The sequence below is a fragment of the Pantherophis guttatus genome, chromosome 13 (assembly GCF_059756535.1).
Source record: "Pantherophis guttatus breed Tessera chromosome 13, ASM5975653v1, whole genome shotgun sequence".
NCBI lineage: Eukaryota > Metazoa > Chordata > Lepidosauria > Squamata > Colubridae > Pantherophis > Pantherophis guttatus.
In genome coordinates, this window is record NC_142075.1 from 13,015,499 (window position 1) to 13,034,723 (window position 19,225).

The 19,225-nt window shown below is 40.2% G+C and overlaps 1 protein-coding gene across 1 annotated transcript in view; it reads left to right on the forward strand.

Annotated features, from left to right (window-relative positions):
- The window catches only part of AGBL1 (AGBL carboxypeptidase 1), a 701,662-nt gene extending 682,784 nt beyond the window's left edge, over nt 1-18,878 (forward strand). The window contains exons 25-27 of the transcript XR_009623272.2: nt 1,543-1,658; nt 9,464-9,545; nt 18,673-18,878. The gene's annotated coding sequence lies outside the window, so the exon portion shown is untranslated. The remainder of the gene's footprint in view (nt 1-1,542; nt 1,659-9,463; nt 9,546-18,672) is intronic.
- Nucleotides 18,879-19,225: the final 347 nt, after the last annotated feature.

The window sequence follows — 19,225 nt, forward strand, 5'->3', positions numbered from 1 at the left end:
TTTCCATATTGTTGCCCAGACTATTTAAAAAAAGCCTATGCAAACATTTGTATTTACTTTCACCTGTATATTATGCACATTTAAATAATAAATATTTCCTAATAGCTGCTTGCATGTGTTGTAGATACCAATTTCTCTACCACATGTATTTTTATGTGCATCCTCCTTCTTAAAAATAATCTAACCCATGAAATTCAGGTGTGGAAAATCATCTGGGACAGAACTGTAAAATCTGAAATGGAATATATTTAGATTTGGGGAAGAAGCATTTCAGAGTTATTTCAGAAGGAAATGAACTGATTTTATTCCAAAAGTATTTTAGCATTTTCTGTTTTCTCTCAAGTAATTTTTTTATTGTTTTTTCCAAAGTATTTATTTTATTTTATTTTTCAAAAATGTGGTAAAATTACACCTTAACAGATACTATTTTGCAAATGAGAATTATAGATACTGTTCAAAAGAAAGCTTTAACTAATTCTTGTCTTTAAGAATTTCATGGATACTTAGCAACAAATGAATATTCTTCAACAAATAGCGGTTCCTTGGGATTGGGTGTTTAATCTCATTTTATTGCTAATCTTATTGAAAAATAATTGCCTCCCTTTTCTTATTGATACCATGGTGAGATATGCTATAAAACTATTTTGATAAAGATAAAACAAGGTATGTGTTATTAATAAGAAGAATAAAGGGATTTGGATACTTTCCATTGGGAGAATCTGTTCATTGGAAATGGCTTGGATCCTAATAGTTTTCCCGCTGGCTAAAAGGGACACTTAAATCCTACTGCTGTCACCAGCTCCTTTAAAACTGTAATTTATAGAACAGAATAGAATAACAGAGTTGGAAGGGACCTTGAAGGTCTTCTAGTACAAACCCCTGCTTAGGCAGGAAACCCTACACCACTTCAGACAAATGGTTATCCAACATCTTCTTAAAACTAAAAATAGCAGGAACTGGGCATAGCTAGTTTAATGAAAAGAAGGCCTAGGGGAGACATGATAGCAGTGTTCCAATATCTCAGGTGTTGCCACAATTAAGAGGGAGTCAAGCTGTTCTCCAAAGCACCTGAGGGCAATAGAAGAAGCATTGGGTGGAAAATAATCAAGGAGAGAAGCAATTTAGAACTAAGGAGAAATTTCCTGACAGAGATAAAACAATTAATCAGTGGAACAACTTGCCTGTAGAAGTTGTGAATGCTCCAACACTGGAAGTTTTTAAGAAGATGTTGGATAACCATTTGTCTGAAGTGGTGTAGGGTTTCCTGCCTGGGCAGGGGGTTGGACTAGAAGACCTCCAAGATCCCTTCCAACTCTGTTATTCTATTTCTATTTCTATAACACAGACACTGCCATGATGTGGAGACACAATGTATGAAGGTACTTGATTCATGCCACTTGCATGCTAGTATAGTGATAGATGTGGCCTTCATTTGACCCTTTGAGCCTCGCTCAGCGGCCTTTAGTTGGCCATCTCTGATTAGATTTTCAGGAATGCCCTTTCTCATCTCTCTCTGTCCCTTTCTCTTTCCCCCTACGCTAGCTCCAGAGAACCTAGAAAAACCTCACACCTCTCTTCAGACAAGCACCAGTTAGATTATTAAGGATTTCTTTTTAAGTCTACCCTTACTCCTCGCTAGCTTGAGAGAATCACGTTTGGTAAGAACAGTTTACAGTTCTCTAACTTATTATCCATCGTTTTCTCTCTCTCTCTCTCTGTATGTGTGTTGTCTCTGTCGGTTAATAAAGGGGAGGTGTTGTGAAGAGAGAGGAAATGAGGAAGGGAGGGTTTTTGATTCTGACCCAGGTTAAGTAATAATTGCAAGGAATTGTTTTGATATTATGTTAATGCATGTTAATGCATTATCCCCAATTTAAAGTTAATCACTAAAATTATCCTTGTGGTTCTGGAGGAAGGGAGCCATTCTGTAATGAAATAAGATTTGCTGAGGTGTGGCTAATATGGAAATTGAAGTCCCTAAGTGTTTTGAGTTAACTCTCAGCTTGCTACCGCATTTTCATTACAGTCGTAACTAACTTTAAGTTTCAGAATCAGAATCCCCCTCTGCTGTGATTTAAGGATATACAAAAATAAATCTGGATATTTTTTTTTCATTTCATATTTCAACATGTTGTGATTCATCCATGCAGGAACTGCTGTGGCATAAAGAGCAGCTGATAGGGATCTGTTGCCGTCAACAGTGCTTGGTGGAAAAGTTAATTAAAAGCAGCGTACATTTGAGAAAGGAAGTTATATAAAACCAGTGGGAAAAGTTGACATGAAAATATTTGGACTAATTAGCTAGCTAACCTAAACCGAAAGGTTGTCTGAAGTTACCTGAAGGTTGAATCGTTGCAACTGGACTAATTTTGTTGTGAGTTTGAGAGATGTTTTGCTGCCCACCCAGGCAGCTTCCTCAAAATTAGTCCAGTTGCAATGAGTCAAACTTCACACAACTTCAGACAATTCCACCTCAATCATTCTATGGTTTAGAATCTTCATCGACATATAGCTAAGCTTAACTGATCTCAAAGGGATCAGTTAAGGATCAGTCCATCAGGAACATCAGGATGGTAGAATTCAGAGATGGTATTCAGCAGGTTCTGACCAGTTCTGAAGAACCAGTAGCGGAAATTTTGAGTAGTTCAGAGAACCGGTAAATACCACCTCTGACTGGCCATGCCCCCATCTATTCTCTGCATCCCAAGTCCCAGCTGATCGGGAGGAAATTTGCAGTATCCTTCCCCTGGAGTGGGGAGGGAATGGAGAGTTTACAGTATCCTTCCCCTGCCACACCCACCAAGCCACACCCACCATGCCACGCCCACAGAACCGGTAGCAAAAATATTTGAATCCCATCACTGATAGAATTGATTTGGAAAATGAGAATTGGGGGGTGGGAGAGCATGCTGGAAGAAAGCAATGGTTAATCCTGTCCAAACTGATGCGCAAAAACAGCGACAGATAGATAGATGATAGATGATAGGTAGGTAGGTAGGTAGGTAGATAGATAGATAGACAGTTATAGATATAGATTATATATATATATATATATATATATATATATATATATATATATATATATATATATATATATATATATATATATATGAGAGAGAGAGAGAGAGAGAGAGAGAGAGAGAGAGAGAGAGAGAAATATGATAGATGATAGATAGGTAAATAGACAGACAGACAGACAGAGAGTTAGTTCAACGGTTCGAATCCCTAGTGCCACATAACGGGGTGAGCTCCTGTTACTGGTCCCAGCTTCTGCCAACCTAGCAGTTCGAAAGCAGGTAAAAAATGCAAATAGAAAAATAGGGACCACCTTTGGTGGGAAGGTAACAGCGTTCCATGCGCCTTTGGTGTTGAGTCATGCTGGCTACATGACCACGGAGACGTCTTCGGACAGCACTGGCTCTTCCGGCTTTGAAACAGAGATGAGCACCATCCTCCAGAGTCAGGAACGACTAGCACATATGTGTGAGGGGAACTTCTACCTTCATCTTTAAAAGTGTGGAACGTCCTGAGGTCTAGCTTTCCGGGACCATTAATTTAACTAAACTGGCCAGTTGTATTTTAAGGGAATTTGTTTCAGGACATCCTTAACTCAAAACACAGTTATCTTTTTTCTTGGTTACACAGCGAAGTGCTGCAGTTGCTTGTTCTTGACTATTTCATATGCAAAAGAGTCTGCTGGCATTTGCTTAGAGCTTACTGACTAGGTGTGTGCAAACAAATGTGCCCCCTCACTTTGCTCATTCACACAGTAACTGCAATCAGCTCTGTGCATGAAATACTGTTGTTTTCCAATATAAAGTTAAGGCCGAAGTGGACATAAACCATGGCTTTTCCACTGTACAGCTTTTAGATGGCAATAGCAATCACACTTAGATTTATATACCGCTTCACAGTGCTTTACAGCCCTCTCTAAACGGTTTACAGCGTCAGCATATTTTCTCCAACAATCTGGGTCCTCATTTTACCCTCATTTTACCTCAGAAGGATGGAAGGCTGACTCAACCTTGAGCCGATTAGGATCAAACTGCTGGCAGTGGGCAGAGTTAACCTGCAATACTGCATTCTAACCACTGCGCCACCACAACTCAGTAAATATTTCATATTCCACCATCACCACCCTATTTCATCCAAATTCCACCCAAAACTACCCTCCTATTCTTCATGTTCAATGACAATAAAGTTATTATTATGTTCTGGTTTTATTAACAATGTAACACCACCATATAAAGTTAGGGCAGACAAATCTTTCGAGGCCAGGGGACAAGCAACGTTTTCATTTTTGTTCTCTTAAATAACAAAAATCTAGATTGCATTCCCCATTTATTTATTATAACTTTTGTATCTAAATATCTCACAGGTAAGTGCTTGACTTACAATCACAATTGACCCCAAAATTTCTATTAATGTGAAAACGTTTGTTAAGTGAGTTTTGCCTCATTTTATGAACTTCCTTGCCACAGTTATTAAATGAATCACTGCAGATGGTATTGGTATGCAGAGGCAATGAACATCTCAGGTTCCTTTGAAACACGAGGTTTGTTTGTTCGTGTTTTCTATGTTGTGTTGGAAGAGTGAGTTTCATCTACCAAGAGGATCCATCCTTTCCTCTGAAGCACTGAAACCCCCTTCCCTCCACAATTTTTTTTTAATTTACTTCTGTGGCATTGCTAGGCAGCGTAGCTATGTAAACAGGGTTGCTGTAGGTTGTGAATGGCCAGAGAGAAAAGAGTGTATCAAAAATTAAATTGGTTTTAATTCAACACCAATTCACATTGCAATGATTAATGCTACTTAATGTTGTGCTTCATGAATATCATAATCATCATCTTCAGTCACAGTAAAAATAGTAATTTGATGATTTTATCTTGGATAGCAATAGCACTTAGACTTATATACCACTTTACAGTGCTTTACAGCCCTCTCTAGGGGATGTGGTGGCTCAGTGGCCAAGACGCTGAGCTTGTCAATCAGAAAGATCGGTAGTTCAGCAGTTCGAATCCCTAGCGCTGCATAACAGGGTGAGCTCCCGTTCCTTGTCCCAGCTTCTGCCAACCTAGCAGTTCGAAAGCATGTTGAAAATGCAAGTAGAAAAATAGGGACCACCTTTGGTGGGAAGATAACAGCGTTCCATGAGCCATTGAGTCATGCCGGCCACATGACCACGGAGATGTCTTCGGACAGCGCTGGCTCTTCGGCTTTGAAACGGAGATGAGCACCGCCCCCTAGAGTCAGGAACAACTAGCACACATGTGCAGGGGAACATTTACCTTTACCTTACAATGCTCTCTATGTGGTTTACAGAGACAGCCTCTTGCCCCCAACAATTTGGGTCCTCATTTTACCTCAGGATGGAAGGCTGAGTCAACCTTGAGTCTGGTGAGATTCGAACTGCCAAATTGCAAGCAGCCGGCAATCAGCAGAAGTAGCCTGCAGTACTGCATTCTAACCACTGCGCCACCGATATTTATAGAAGCGGGCATGTCCAAAGATCTGAAGGCTGCTTATGACCCCAGAACCTTTGGTAAGCAGCACCTAGGACACTCTTTTTAGACTTAAAAGCGAAGAAGAGTCTGCCCTGTTTAATATTGAGCATTGAGTTATATGTGCAAGGCCATTTTCCCCAAACAATTGCAATTCTCTTCTCTTGGATATCAGAAGATCTGGGCATACGACCAGAACTATCTTCCAATTTCTTTTGTCCCTGTTGTCATACCATTCGGAGCATTTGAAATCACACCCACAGAGAAATGTCAAAACGCTTTCCGCCCTTCCTTTTTTTTAACAAAAAAAAAATATTTTTTTTAATTTTTTTATTATGCACTGAAGCTCTATGGGTAGCAAGGGAAATCAGCAATCACGGTTCACAGACTTAAGAAAAATTGCTCCAGATTCCACATATATTGTGCATGGTAATAACAACAGCTGTGTACTAAAACAAAACAGAGTAATTATTTCTCTCTGATTTTTTTTTTCCCCCTTGGAGTGAGAATGAGAGAAAGAGAGAGACTGACCTTTGGTACGCTAGCTTGAGATCAGTTTTGGCTAAAATTCTATGGAGAGGGAATATTTTGAACAGTTGGGGGTGCAAGGCTGAGTTGGTCATGTATTGTTTGATTTTTAAAGTCTTCAGGTGAACACATAATGGATATTTTTCTTGGTGATGGGCTAATTATGCTCATAATTATAGAATAGAATGGAATTCTTCTTCTGGCCAAGTGTGATTGGACCCACAAGGAGTTTGTCTTTGGTGCATATGCTCTCAGTGTACATAAAAAGAAAAGATACATTCATCAAGAATCATAAGGTACAACACTTAATGATGGTCATAGGGTACAAACATGCCATTGAATCATAGAATAGAATAGAATAGAATAGAATAGAATAGAATAGAATAGAATAGAATAGAATAGAATAGAATAGAATAGAATAGAATAGAATAGAATAGAATAGAATAGAATAGAATTTTTTATTGGCCAAGTGTGATTGGACACACAAGGAGTTTGTCTTTGGTGCATAAGCTCTCGGTGTACATAAAAAGAAAAGATACATTCATCAAGAATCATAAGGTACAACATTTAATGATAGTCATAGGGTACAAATAAGCAATCAAATCATACTAGGAAACAATCAATATAAATCGTAAGGATACAAGCAACAAAGTTACAGTCATACAGTCATAAGTGGGAGGAGATGGGTGATGGTAACAATGAGAAGACTAATAGTAATAGTAATGCAGACTTAGTGAATAGTTTGACAGTGTTGAGGGAATTATTTCTTTAGCAGAGTGATGGCGTTCGGGAAAAAACTGTCCTTGTGTCTAGTTGTTCTGGTTTGCAGGGGTCTATAGCATCGTTTTGAGGGTAGGAGTTGAAACAATGTATGTCCAAGATGCGAGGATGTGATCTTATGCATCTTATGCTCATCTAAAGAGCACTCACGGGACCATAGGTGTACAAGAGATTCAGAAAGCTTCCCTCTCTGTCTTTTACCCAGGGGGCAGAATGCCTTTTTATAAATATATATATATAACTCTTGAGCATCCTTGGATAATTAAGAGAAGATGGTAATGTGTCTTTGGTAATGTGTCCTTCATTAATCTGTAAATATATGCACACCTAATCCATTGATCAATAGTATGCAGACCAGAGTTAAGCACACATGGTTTATTCTCTGATAGGTAGAAAAATTGGCTGGAACATTTCTCCAGGAAAAGAAATTATTGAGAATAGTAATACACATTATTATGTAAAAGTTAAAAATTGAGGTTGTAATGTTATTATCTTCTTTGTTGTTGTTATCTCTGACAATGGAAAACCTCCATTGTCAGACTATTTCACTTCAAACAGATCTTATCACGAGAAACTTTTTCTTGATATTTAGAATAGAATTTGTTGTCGTTAATTGTGAAGTCGTGTCCAACCCATCGCAACCCCATGGACAACGTTCCTTCAGGCCTTCGTGTCCTCTACCATCCTCTGGAGTGCATTTAAGCTCACACCGACTGCTTCAGTGACTCCATCCAGCCACCTCGTTCTCTGTTGTCCCCTTCTTCTTTTGCCCTCAATCTTTCCCAGCATTAGTCTCTTTTCCAGGGAGTCCTTCCTTCTCATTAGATGGCCAAAGTATTTGAGTTTCATCTTGCTGTCTAGATTTGCCATAGCTTTCCTCCCCAGGAGCAATTATCTTCTACTGTGCTAAAAACAATTGGAAGGCAACATTTTTTTTTCTTTTTCCCAATCTACCCCATACTTTCTCCTTTCCCCTTTTCTCCTCCCCTGCTTTCCCATTAATTTTATTTTCCTTTGCATTTTATACTCTTATAAACTAATAAAAGTTTGATGGATACATTTCTCCTGGACAAGACCTCTTAGCAGTGTGTGAAGGAGCATCACCAAGAAAACCAACAGTAGAATGTCCTTTGTTGGACAATGGTCTTTTGAGATTGGACAGAAGTAGAGGAAGTCGAAAAGTATACCCACTCAAACATACACACACACACAAATACACACGACACACACACTGCCATGCCTCACCCTGGAGAATCTCCAAGAATCTCTAAAAATCCCTTCTCTTCTGAAAAACTTTCAAAAATCAATTCTCTTTCATCGCAATGAATGAGAACTGGCAGAAAAAAATATGTACTACTTCAGGCAGTTAAAAAAAATTTTTTTTAGTGACATTGAGCTCTTGAGAGTGTTGTCAGGGTTAATCCCTTGCTAAAACTGTTGGGAAATGGACTCTCACAATTCTGTTCCTCCGCTTGAAGGCAGGAAAGTTTATTTAATCACTATAATTAATTCATAATTAATTTAATTTTTGCTTGCATTTTTGCCTTGGTCCTTAGCCAGGAAGAGTCTCAGAGCAAATTCCAGAACATGTTAAAGGCAATACCGCTCCCATTTTTAGGCTTAGAAGGTGTAGCACACAAGGAAAAGAGATGAGTGGGCATAGGACAAGAATAAGATGAAAAATGATCAGGAGACACTTTTTCCTAATTTTTCATGGACCGTAGCAGTAGCATACAGCAGCTGTTTTTGGTCTTGTTTCATTTTGCTCTCTTGGCAACCTTGATTAGTGTTTTGCCTCTTTCATACAACTACCACCAAGAGCTGTGATGGCGCAGTGGTTAGAATGCAGTATTGCAGGCTAACTCTGCTCACTGCCAAAAGTTCAATTCCTTAGATTCTGACCAGCTCAAGACAGACTCAGCCTTCCATCCATGAGTAAAATGAGAACCCAGATTGTTGGAGGCAATATGCTGACTCTGAAAACTGCATAGGAAAGGCTGCAAAGCACTGAAGTGGTATATGAGCCTAAGGGCCATTGCTATTGCTATTACTATTGTGTAGTATCTGGGTTGGATCTGGGTGTGCATGGCGGTCATTAGAACAAAGAAGAAGAAGAGAGAGGAGAAGGGAGAGGAGGAGGGGAAAAGGGAGGAGAGGGAAGTAGAGAGGGGAGAAGAGAAAGAGAGAGGGAAGGAGAGGGGAGGGGAGGAGGAGAAGGAAAGAGGGAAGGAGAGAGAAGTGGAGGGGAGAAGGGAAGGGAGGGAAGGAAAAGAAAGATGAAAAGAGATGGACTATCGTAAAATTGGGTGAAATATGGTGTATATGGGAAAGGAAAACAGATGGGTAATTATTATTTTTTTACTTGATGGTTATATAATCGATACCATAATGGAAGACAATATATGTTATAACATGATGGATATGATCGCATATCTGTTTATATGTTATTGCATATTGGTTAATGTATATATGACTATAATGACGACAACAATGATGTTTGTACATTCACATGTTTAACATTTTGGACACGTAGAGGGCTCACTGCTCAACATAGAAAGGAAATGTATGATATAAAATAAAATTAATGGAGAACAAAGAAGCTGTTTCCATAAAAAATGGCAACTAATTGATTCTTCTTCTTCTTCCATGTCTAGATCAAAATTTAGACTGCCAGAATGAAGCCGCCTTCTATAAAGTCATTGGCCAACAATAAGTCATTATTGGAACAAGTTTCTGGTAAGAGTTGTTATACCAACAGATAGAATGGGCTCTGCATCTCCTCACATTCACACAGCCTGTTGTTATCGCCACTTGAGCATATTGGTTTTTACACTTAAGCACTCCAACCCTCAACCTATTCAGTATCCTCCAAAAAGGACTTAAAACGAGTTGATCCAAATAGAATAGAATAGAATAGAATAGAATAGAATAGAATAGAATAGAATAGAATAGAATAGAATAGAATTTTTTATTGGCCAAGTGTGATTGGACACACAAGGAATTTGTCTTGGTGCATACGCTCTCGGTGTACATAAAAGAAAAGATACGTTGAATTGAATGGTTTTCCAGTAATCTGTGAATTGATTAATTTTAACAACAGTATCAACAGAAGCACTAGTAAAACTAGTAGCCAAATAATATTACTGGATGTTATCTGATATTTGCAACACGGATCATATCCCTCTCATTCTTCTTCTGTTGCTGCCCTTTGTCGGCTTTGCCCGGCTGGTGTAAATGGCTGAGATTCAACTCACACAAGGTGCTCTAATTAGACAATTTCTTTGTACTATAATGTAAGAGTCAAGATGACCTCAAAGGGCATTTCTCTATGGCTGGAACATATTGGATCTGTTCTTCAGCAACTGTGGAGGAGCATTTGTTATTTAATGGACCTTTATAAATTACCACCGCCATCCAAGAATCTTCCCATTATTCTGGGAACTTTTCTTTTATCTTTTTATTTTTATGGGGAGTGGGTGGATGAATATGTGTTTCTTTCAAGTTGCCACGAAAGGTTACTTTCGGAACATTCTTCACCCAATGATGACAGCAGATTGGGGACATAACTGTCATCACTTGTATCTCAGGGTTAGAATCAATCTCTTTGCTTATTTTTCTTCTCTCTGGGAACAGCAAATCTTGTCTTCCCATTATGCTCAGAACAATTGTGTCAGTGGTGGGATTCAATTTTTTTTTTACTACCGGTTCTGTGGGTGTGGCTTGGTGGGCATGGCATGGCATGGCATGGCTTGGTGGGCTTGGCTTGGTGGGAGGAGAAGGGTACCGTAAAATCTCCATTCCCACCCCACTCCAGGGGAAGGTTACTGCAAAATCCCCATTTCCTCCTGATCAGCTGGGACTCGGGAGGCAGAGAATAGATGGGGTGGGGGCCAGTCAGAGGTGATATTTACCGATTCTCCGAATTATTCAAAATTTCCGCTACCGGTTCTCCAGAACTGGCCAGAAGCTGCTGAAACCCACCTCTAAATTGTCTCCCTGGAGACACAGAAATGCAAGTAGAGCCTATGATTTTCCTGGACTGTTAGTAGCTCAGGTTTTTGTAGAGAGCTTAAGTTTGCAATAAATCTTTATACTTATTTGACCTGTCTGAATCTCCTGATTTTGTGCTTGACAAAGATGACTTAATTTGTCTATAAACATGCAGAAATTGTTCAGTTAATATATTAGTCTCAGCCTTATGAGGTAGTCCAGACAGGGAGCACACCCAGATGATCTAATTCTCATTCTATTGTAATGTTAAATTAATAGAATCATGTAAGTTTGAAAGTACACTTCCCCCCGTTGCTTTTCACAGCCCAAGAAACTAAGGAGGGTCCCTTTTGAAACTTTTTTTTAATTTTTTTTTTAATTTGATTTATATTCTGCCCTTCTCTGGAGACTCAGGGCGGCTTACAGTACGTTAAGCAATAAACTTTGTGCGTTAAACTTTGACACACCCACATTCCTGCTGTGGGTTTAGTTGCCTCTTATTTGACCATTCCCATGGGTGCAACTCTCCCCATGCTACTCTGGCCTAATTCAGACATAATAACTGATCACAGTCAGAATTCATGAATTTAAGAACAGTTTCAAAATAATGAGAAAATGTCAGGAATGAGAAAATGTCAGTGATGGTGTGATTTTTGCTTCAGACTTCAATAGTCTTACAATAGTCACGAGATATCTCCCCATCACTATTTATTCATTTTCCCCCCTATTTCTTTGGAAATAGGAAAGAACATGATTTAAACAGCTGGGATCATCCATAAAACTGCTTGGTCAACAAACAAGGAGAATATCCCACAGCAAAGATGATAGAAAGGAGAGAGGAGGAGAGGGTAGGAAGAGGAGAGGGAGGGAAGGAGAGGAATGGAAGAAAGGGAAAAGGAGAGGAAGGAAGGGTAGGGGACAGGAGTACGAGAGAAGGTGAGAAGGGGGAAAAGAAGAGAGGAGTGGGGGAAAGGAAGGGGAAGTAGGATGAGGCAGGAAAGGAGGAAGGAGAAAGTAGGAGAGGAGAGGAGGGAGGGAAGGAAGGGAAAGAGAAGAAGAAGAAGAAGAAGGGTTGTTGCGAAATGAGGGAAGAAAGGATAGAAGAGTAACTCCGAATGTAAATTAAAATGCCTTATTTTAATGCTTTCTTTAAGGAAAACATGTATAGGTACGATTAATTATGTATAAGAAAATGTACATTTTATGTTATGTGTATAAGAAATAAAACTGAAAAATTGTTTGGTCAACAATGGTTAACCACAGATGGGGAGTTGAACAGAAGGAGGTGACAAGTTTGCAGAATGTGTGAACTACTCAGAGTTGCTTAACACGGGTGGCCATTGTATAAATATTTTAAATATTTAAATTTGTGTGAAAGAATCCAGGGTAAATGCCTGAAGCCATATTTTTCATGAGAGGGAAAAGCAAATTTCCCTGGAAAACAAAAGTTTTCCGAAAAAGCAACTAAATACACACGCTGTACAAATCTTGGCTCTTCAGCAAAGTTTCGGAATGTTGCAATTCTGAAACAGATGAAATTCCATTCTGATTATTAAAGGAAAGTAGTACCAAATAGAATGTCTATTAGCTCGGTGGGATAGATTAGAATGTATTAAATCTCAGCAGTTAATAACCCGACTCTCTTCATCTTGCTATTTTCATTTCAAAGACTTATAATGATTACAAATGACACCCTAGATATATCAGCAACTGCTTTCTTGATGAACAATATGTTAGTAAGGCTAGTCCATGCCTTCACACCTCACTTAATAGAGGCTTAATAAAATTATGAATCATGTGGAATGGGCGGGGAGGAGAGAGACTTTTCTCATCCCCGTCATTAACAATAAAACTAGGCAGCCTGAAAAGTTTAATAAAGAGCAGGCACATAAAGAAAAACAAACAAATCATACCTGCAATTGTTTTTTTTTTCTATTAACCTGCCGGATATATTTGGGAGAATGGGTGTGCTTCAGTTCCCCTAAATTACACATTGTCATCTTGTAGGACTAAGGGAACAGGCCTTCTCTGTCACTACCCCCATTTTCTGGAACAGCTACCTCTCAGAAATATTGAATGTGTCAAGCACAGGATATCGGGAATCCGAGTAGTTCAAATGAATGTAGGTTTATTGCATCCTAGTGTTCTCTACAAGAAGCTGAACTACGAAGGTTTAAAGCAAATTGGTTTAAAGGTTTAAAGCAAAAAGGGACGTGGTGGCTCAGTGGCAAAGATGCTGAGCTTGTCGATAGAAAGGTCAGCAGTTCAGAAGTTCGAATCCCTAGTGCTGCGTAAGTAACGGGTGAGCTCCCGTTACTTGTCCCAGCTTCTGCCAACCTAGCAGTTCTATTGGAGCCCGCAGCCATAATAAATTTAATAGGAAAAATAAATAAATAAAATAATAGCTCGCATAAATATAAATCAGTCGATTAGCAGCAAACATATTTATTATCGACAGAAGATGGAAAACCAGTAGTCTTCCAGAAGTTTCTGAATTACAAATCTTAAGATTCCCAATGCCAGTAACCATATGGGCTGATTTTAGCATTCAGTTACATCTGGAGAGCCATAGATTATCCCCCACACCATGATAACAAGAGACCGAAAGTTAGTCTCATAATATTCATGATCTGCACTGATTGATTCATTGATTGTTGTTGTTGTTAGTTGCGAAGTTGTGTCCAACCCATCGCGACCCCATGGATAACGTTCCTCCAGGCCTTCCTGTCCTCTACCATCCTCTGGAGTCCATTTAAGCTCACGCCGACTGCTTCAGTGACTCCATCCAGCCACCTCGTTCTCTGTCATCCCCTTCTTCTTTTGCCCTCAATCATTCCCAGCATTAGGCTCTTCTCCAGGGAGTCCTTCCTTCTCATTAGGTGGCCAAAGCATTTGAGTTTCCTCTTCAGGATCTGGCCTTCTAAAGAGCACTCAGGGTTGTTCTCCTCTAGGACTGACCAGTTTGATCGCCTTGCAGTCCAAGGGACTCGCAGGAGTCTTCTCCAGCACCAGAGTTCAAAGGCCTCAATGCTTTGGCGCTCAGACTTTCTTATGGTCCAACTTTCATAGCCATACATTGCAACTGGGAAAACCACAGCCATCCATTCATTTTTAGCTCGTAGCAACCACACAGATTTTCTCCATGGTGATCTATCCTTAACCTGGTCTTTCATGTCATCTAATAGTGCACTCATCACCACTTTAATTGAGTTCATCCACCTCTTAAGGCCTTTCAATTGTTGAATGTAGCCATAGTGGCTTCGACTGTGCACTTCAGGGCTGAGTCAGAGTTGTGGTATGCTGTTTTCCTTGGGAAAAATATATTTCTGAGAGCTTATTCAACGTTCGAAATACATTGAAGACCTTTTCCTAAATCATTATGTCAAAAGTCTTTTGTCCCAGAATGCACTATACAGACAGATCAAAGAACTGTCTAAAACCCCAACTCAGATGTAGTAATATCACAGTGCTTGTTCATTGGTAACTAGCAAAACTTGTATTTCTTGACTTAATTGACTCCCATGTGCTTCCATATCCACTTTCAATCAGAAGCTGAAGAAAAATGTTCCTTTGCAGCAGAGGTGGGTTTCAGCAGGTTCTGACCAGTTCTGGAGAACCGATAATGGAAATTTTGAGTAGTTTGGAGAACCGGTAGTAAAAATTCTGACTGGCCCCGCCCCCGCCCCCATCTATTCTCTGCTTCCCAAGTCCCAGCTGATCGGGAGGAAATGGGGATTTTGCAGTATCCTTCCCCTGGAGTGGGGTGGGAATGGAGATTTTACAGTATCCTTCCCCTGCCACACCCACCAAGCCACTCCCACCAAGCCATGCCACACCCACAGAACCGGTAGTAAAAAATTTTGAAACCCACCACTGCTTTGCAGTTTTAGCTACGTGTGGGGACCGTGTGCCTTCAAGGCAATCTTGACTTCTGGTGGCTGGATTGGAGAAGACTCCTGAAAATACCATGGACAGGCAAGAAAATTAACAAAGGATCAGTGAACAAATCAACCCAGAATTCTCACTCAAGGCACAAATGACCAGGTTTAAATTATCCTACTTTGAGCACGTTATGCATCATTCTCTCTTTTAAAGAAACAAGATTCTTACATTTCTGCTTTGTAAACATCGGTTTACAAATGTATGGAACTTGGCATCCATTCTCTGTGGCTTGCCCAGTCATTGGCGTACTTGAGTTTAGTGTGATAAAACATATAAAACGATAATATAAATGCAAAAAAACTTATAGATGTAAGTCGCATGGATATCCACTTAAAGAAATTTATATGTTTGATTAACTCACATTAAAATTAATGGGACTTTAAAATATTTAGCTTTCTCTCTTTCCCACTGTCCTCAAAGAAGGGTCTTGAGAAAGGGAGGGCCACTTTGGAAGAAGTACAATTTAAAGTTAATATTCATTAACAAAGCTGCTAGTTCTGGGTAATTGATTCTCAGCTCCAGATGTTCCCATTTTAACTAAATGCTATAGAGAAATGTTTAATTTATTGGCATCTTGATCATTTAAAAAAATGTTTTGTCCTACGATCATAAAATCCAAAACAGACAAGCGGAAAGGATTTTCTCTTATTTCCATGCTAACTTTATTTTACTGCTCTTTTCAAAATAAATTTTAAAGAAGTCTACATTCAGCGAAGTGGCATTCATGGGGAACTTTAATTCTCTAATGTCGCTTTTTCGCTACCTGTAGGTGATATTTAAATAACATTACAGTCATTGGCTAAAATACCTGCTACTACTTCTTGGGCTCATTTAAAGGTATACTTCAAATCAGGGGTGCTATTCAGCAGGTTCTGACAGGTTCTGGAGAACCGGTAGCGGAAATTTTGAGTAGTTCAGAGAACCGGCAAATACCACCTCTGGCTGGCCCCTGGAGTGGGGTGGGAATGGAGATTTTGCAGTATCCTTCCCCTGGAGTGGGGTGGGAATGGAGATTTTGCAATATCCTTCCCCTGAAGTGGGGTGGGAATGGAGATTTTGCAATATCCTTCCCCTGGAGTGGGATGGGAATGGAGATTTTGCAATATCCTTCCCCCAGGAGTAGGGTGGGAATGGAGATTTTGCAGCATCCTTCCCCCAGGAGTGGAGTGGGGATGGAGATTTTGCAGTGTCCTTCCCCTGAAGTGGGGTGGGAATGGGGATTTTGCAGCATCCTTCCCCTGGAGTGGGGTGGGAATGGAGATTTTGCAGTATCCTTCCCCCAGGAGTGGGGTGGGAATGGAGATTTTGCAGTATCCTTCCTCTGCCACGCCCACCAAGCCACGCCCACAGAACCGGTAGTAAAAAAAAAATGATTTCCACCACTGCTTCAAACAATTTGGCTGCTTAGAGAATATTCTTTGGAAAGACGGATCTATATACAAGAAGGATACAGGATGCAACTTAGAACCAACTTGAATTCAACAAGTTCCTTGTTGAATGTCTGTAACATCATTGTCTCCTCACCATTTTCTAGTCTGTTCTTGTTATTCAACTGTGGTCTGCATTTCTGGTCAATTTTTATCATTTAAAAAAAAATGAAATTAAGCTGTAGTCCAGGACAACCTTAAATAAAAAATAGGATTCTAAGAGAATTGCATTGTAGATCCTTCTGGAAGACAAATTGAGATATGTGTGGTTAGATCAATGGGTAGGTGTGAATGATACCCAAGTCTAAGCTCAGCTATTGTTTATGGGGAGATATTTGTGCTGGGAAGGAAGGAAGATAGCCATCACATTGTAGATAAAAAAGGGTGAGAAAGCCAACTGACTTATTTTATCTGTCTTTAGATGTTAATACGAGCATGTGGGTTTTTAAAAAGTGTAGGATGTCCCCCCCCAAAAACAAACATTTCTTGGAACGGCCAACTGTGCTTGTATGGTCACATAACCATTCCAGGAAGTACTAAGAAAAAAAGTCTATAATCTTTTAAAAGCCCCAATGTAGTGTAAAGCTTGCTGAACCTCTTTTGAAATATTAAAGGTATATAGCAAATCTTCCTTCCTTCCTTTCTTCCTTCCTTCCTCCCCTCTTCTTCCTTCCTTCCTTCCTCCCCTTTCCTTCCTTCCTTCCTTCTTTCCTCCCCTCTTCTTCCTTCCTTCCTTCCTTCCTTCCCTTTCCTCCCTCCCTCCCTCCCTTCCTTCCTCCCCTTTCCTTCCTTCCTCCCTCCCCTTCCCTTCTTTCCTTCCTTCCTTCCTCTCCTTTCCTCCCTCCCTCCCTCCCCTCTTCTTTCTTCCTTCCTTCCTTCCTCCCCTTTCCTTCCTTCCTTCCTTCCTTCCTTTGTTCCTTTCTCCCCTCTCCTTCCTTCCTTCCTTCCTTCCTTCCTTCCTTCCTTCCTCCCTCCCTCCCTCCCTCCCTCCCTCCCTCCCTCCCTCCGCTCTCCTTCCTTCCTTCCCCCTTCCCTTCCTCCCTCCCTCCCTTACACACATCCTACAACAGGTTGATCATTCATACTTGGGAAAATCAAAGAGGTCTTCCCTTAATGCTGGAAGACTACGGTGTCTATAGCAGCAAGTCCCTGTAGGAAAGACATTCTTCAACTGGCAGGGGCTACCACTGACAAAGCCCTTTCCTTGTCAGATCTCCATGGCTTTCTTTTGGAGACCCCCATGGAAAAAGATACTTAGATGACGCTTTTAAGATCTGGAGCACGTAAATGTAGGAAAATGAATTTCTTCAGGAAAGAAGAACTCCCGAGTTGTTTTAAAAGGTTAATGTCGCTGCAGAAACCAACTAATGCTTGAAAGACAAACTGTAGCATGTAATCATACTGGTTAATACCAGAAAGTTGTGCAGCTTGTCTTATTTGCAATCACTCTGATATATCTTTGGGGGGGGGGCTGAGCTGTTATAATCCTGCTTCAGACTCTGTCATAAAACAAGGCTGAAGAAAAAACTCGGCTTTGCAGGGAACAACAATGTTCTGCTCCGATAAGCATTGACTGTAGCGAGGTAGAAGCTCCCTCCAGTGCGCATCCTTCATAGGTTCCAGACAGTCCAAGAAACATCATCCGCCAGCATATGTTCCAAGAATAACTAATTGTTCAATGTAACAGCAGGTTCCTTATTACAGAAATTGATTTCACAGTTTGGTTACGGTGCTGCGCGTGTGCGTATGCCCCCCACCAACATCCATGGAGATGTTTCATCTTTGTTTAACCAAACAGAAGCCTATTTAGCTTGCCTTGTCAAATGCTGGAACATAAGCTTGGAGGAGGTGGGGGGGGCTCGCCTGTGGCAAAACATGTTATTGTTCTGCAAATATATACAGGAGGAGCTGCGGTTCCCGCTAGTCCTTGAAGAAATTTGGAGCCTGACGTGCGGATTTCTAATTTCCTGGTTCAGAAGGAAATCATAGGTAGGCATAAGGGAAGGTTTTTTAATTTGAGTTCATTTTTTTTTCAAAGCTTAATTTGAACTTCCTGGAATAATACATCGTAGATGGAAGAAGAATTCATCTTTTGAATGCCTGTCCCCCACCCCACTTAACTTTACGATATAGCTGACAATGTAAAAATTGCATATAAAGAAAAAGTTGCATGCAGAAATAATATAATAGAAGAAACTGTACAAAATAGGTCTTGGGGAATGCAAAAAATATTGGTCCGCGTTTTGTAAAAAAGAAAAAAAAATGCAGGTTGATGTGGAGATTGCTTATGTCTCTTTATGTGAATATGAATACAGATCAAAAGGACATGATACCCTAGAAAGAAATTCATTGATCCATTATTTTTGCTTTCTCCAGTCTAGATCTCCATATATTGGGCCAATTGACCAACCCTACATACTTGGGATTTTCACTTGTGCTAACTTTTCCCCCAATTTAATTGCATGTGTTTTGCTTCCTTCAACATCCATGTTTTTCTCACACAGGGAATGTCAATTTTGGACTCCTCTTCAGTCAACTAAGCACAGCCCGATACAGTTAGTATTTAAAAGGGAGATAACCACGTCATCTCACAGTTGTGGTTTACAATGAGAAGTTGGAAAAAATATCCCAGAATGCAGCCTTCAGACAATTTTACCTGGATGGTTGAGAATCTTCATCAACATATTGCAAGACATATTGTGGAAGAAACATTTAAAAAAAAAAACAATTTTTTTTACTACCGGTTCTGTGGGTGTGGCTTGGTGGGTGTGGTGTGGCTTGGTGGGCGTGGCAGGGGAAGGATACTGCAAAATTTCCATTCCCACCCCACTCCAGGGGGAAGGATATTGCAAAATCTCCATTTCCACCTCACTCTGGGGCCAGCCAGAGGTGGTATTTGCTGGTTCTCCGAACTGCTCAAAATTTCTGCTACCAGTTCTCCAGAACCTGTCAGAACCTGCTGGATTTCACCCCTGGTTGATACGTTCCAATGACTCCGTGCCTAACTAACTTGCTCTAACTGATGTAGCTGCTTGGATGAGCAGCAAAATGTCTCAA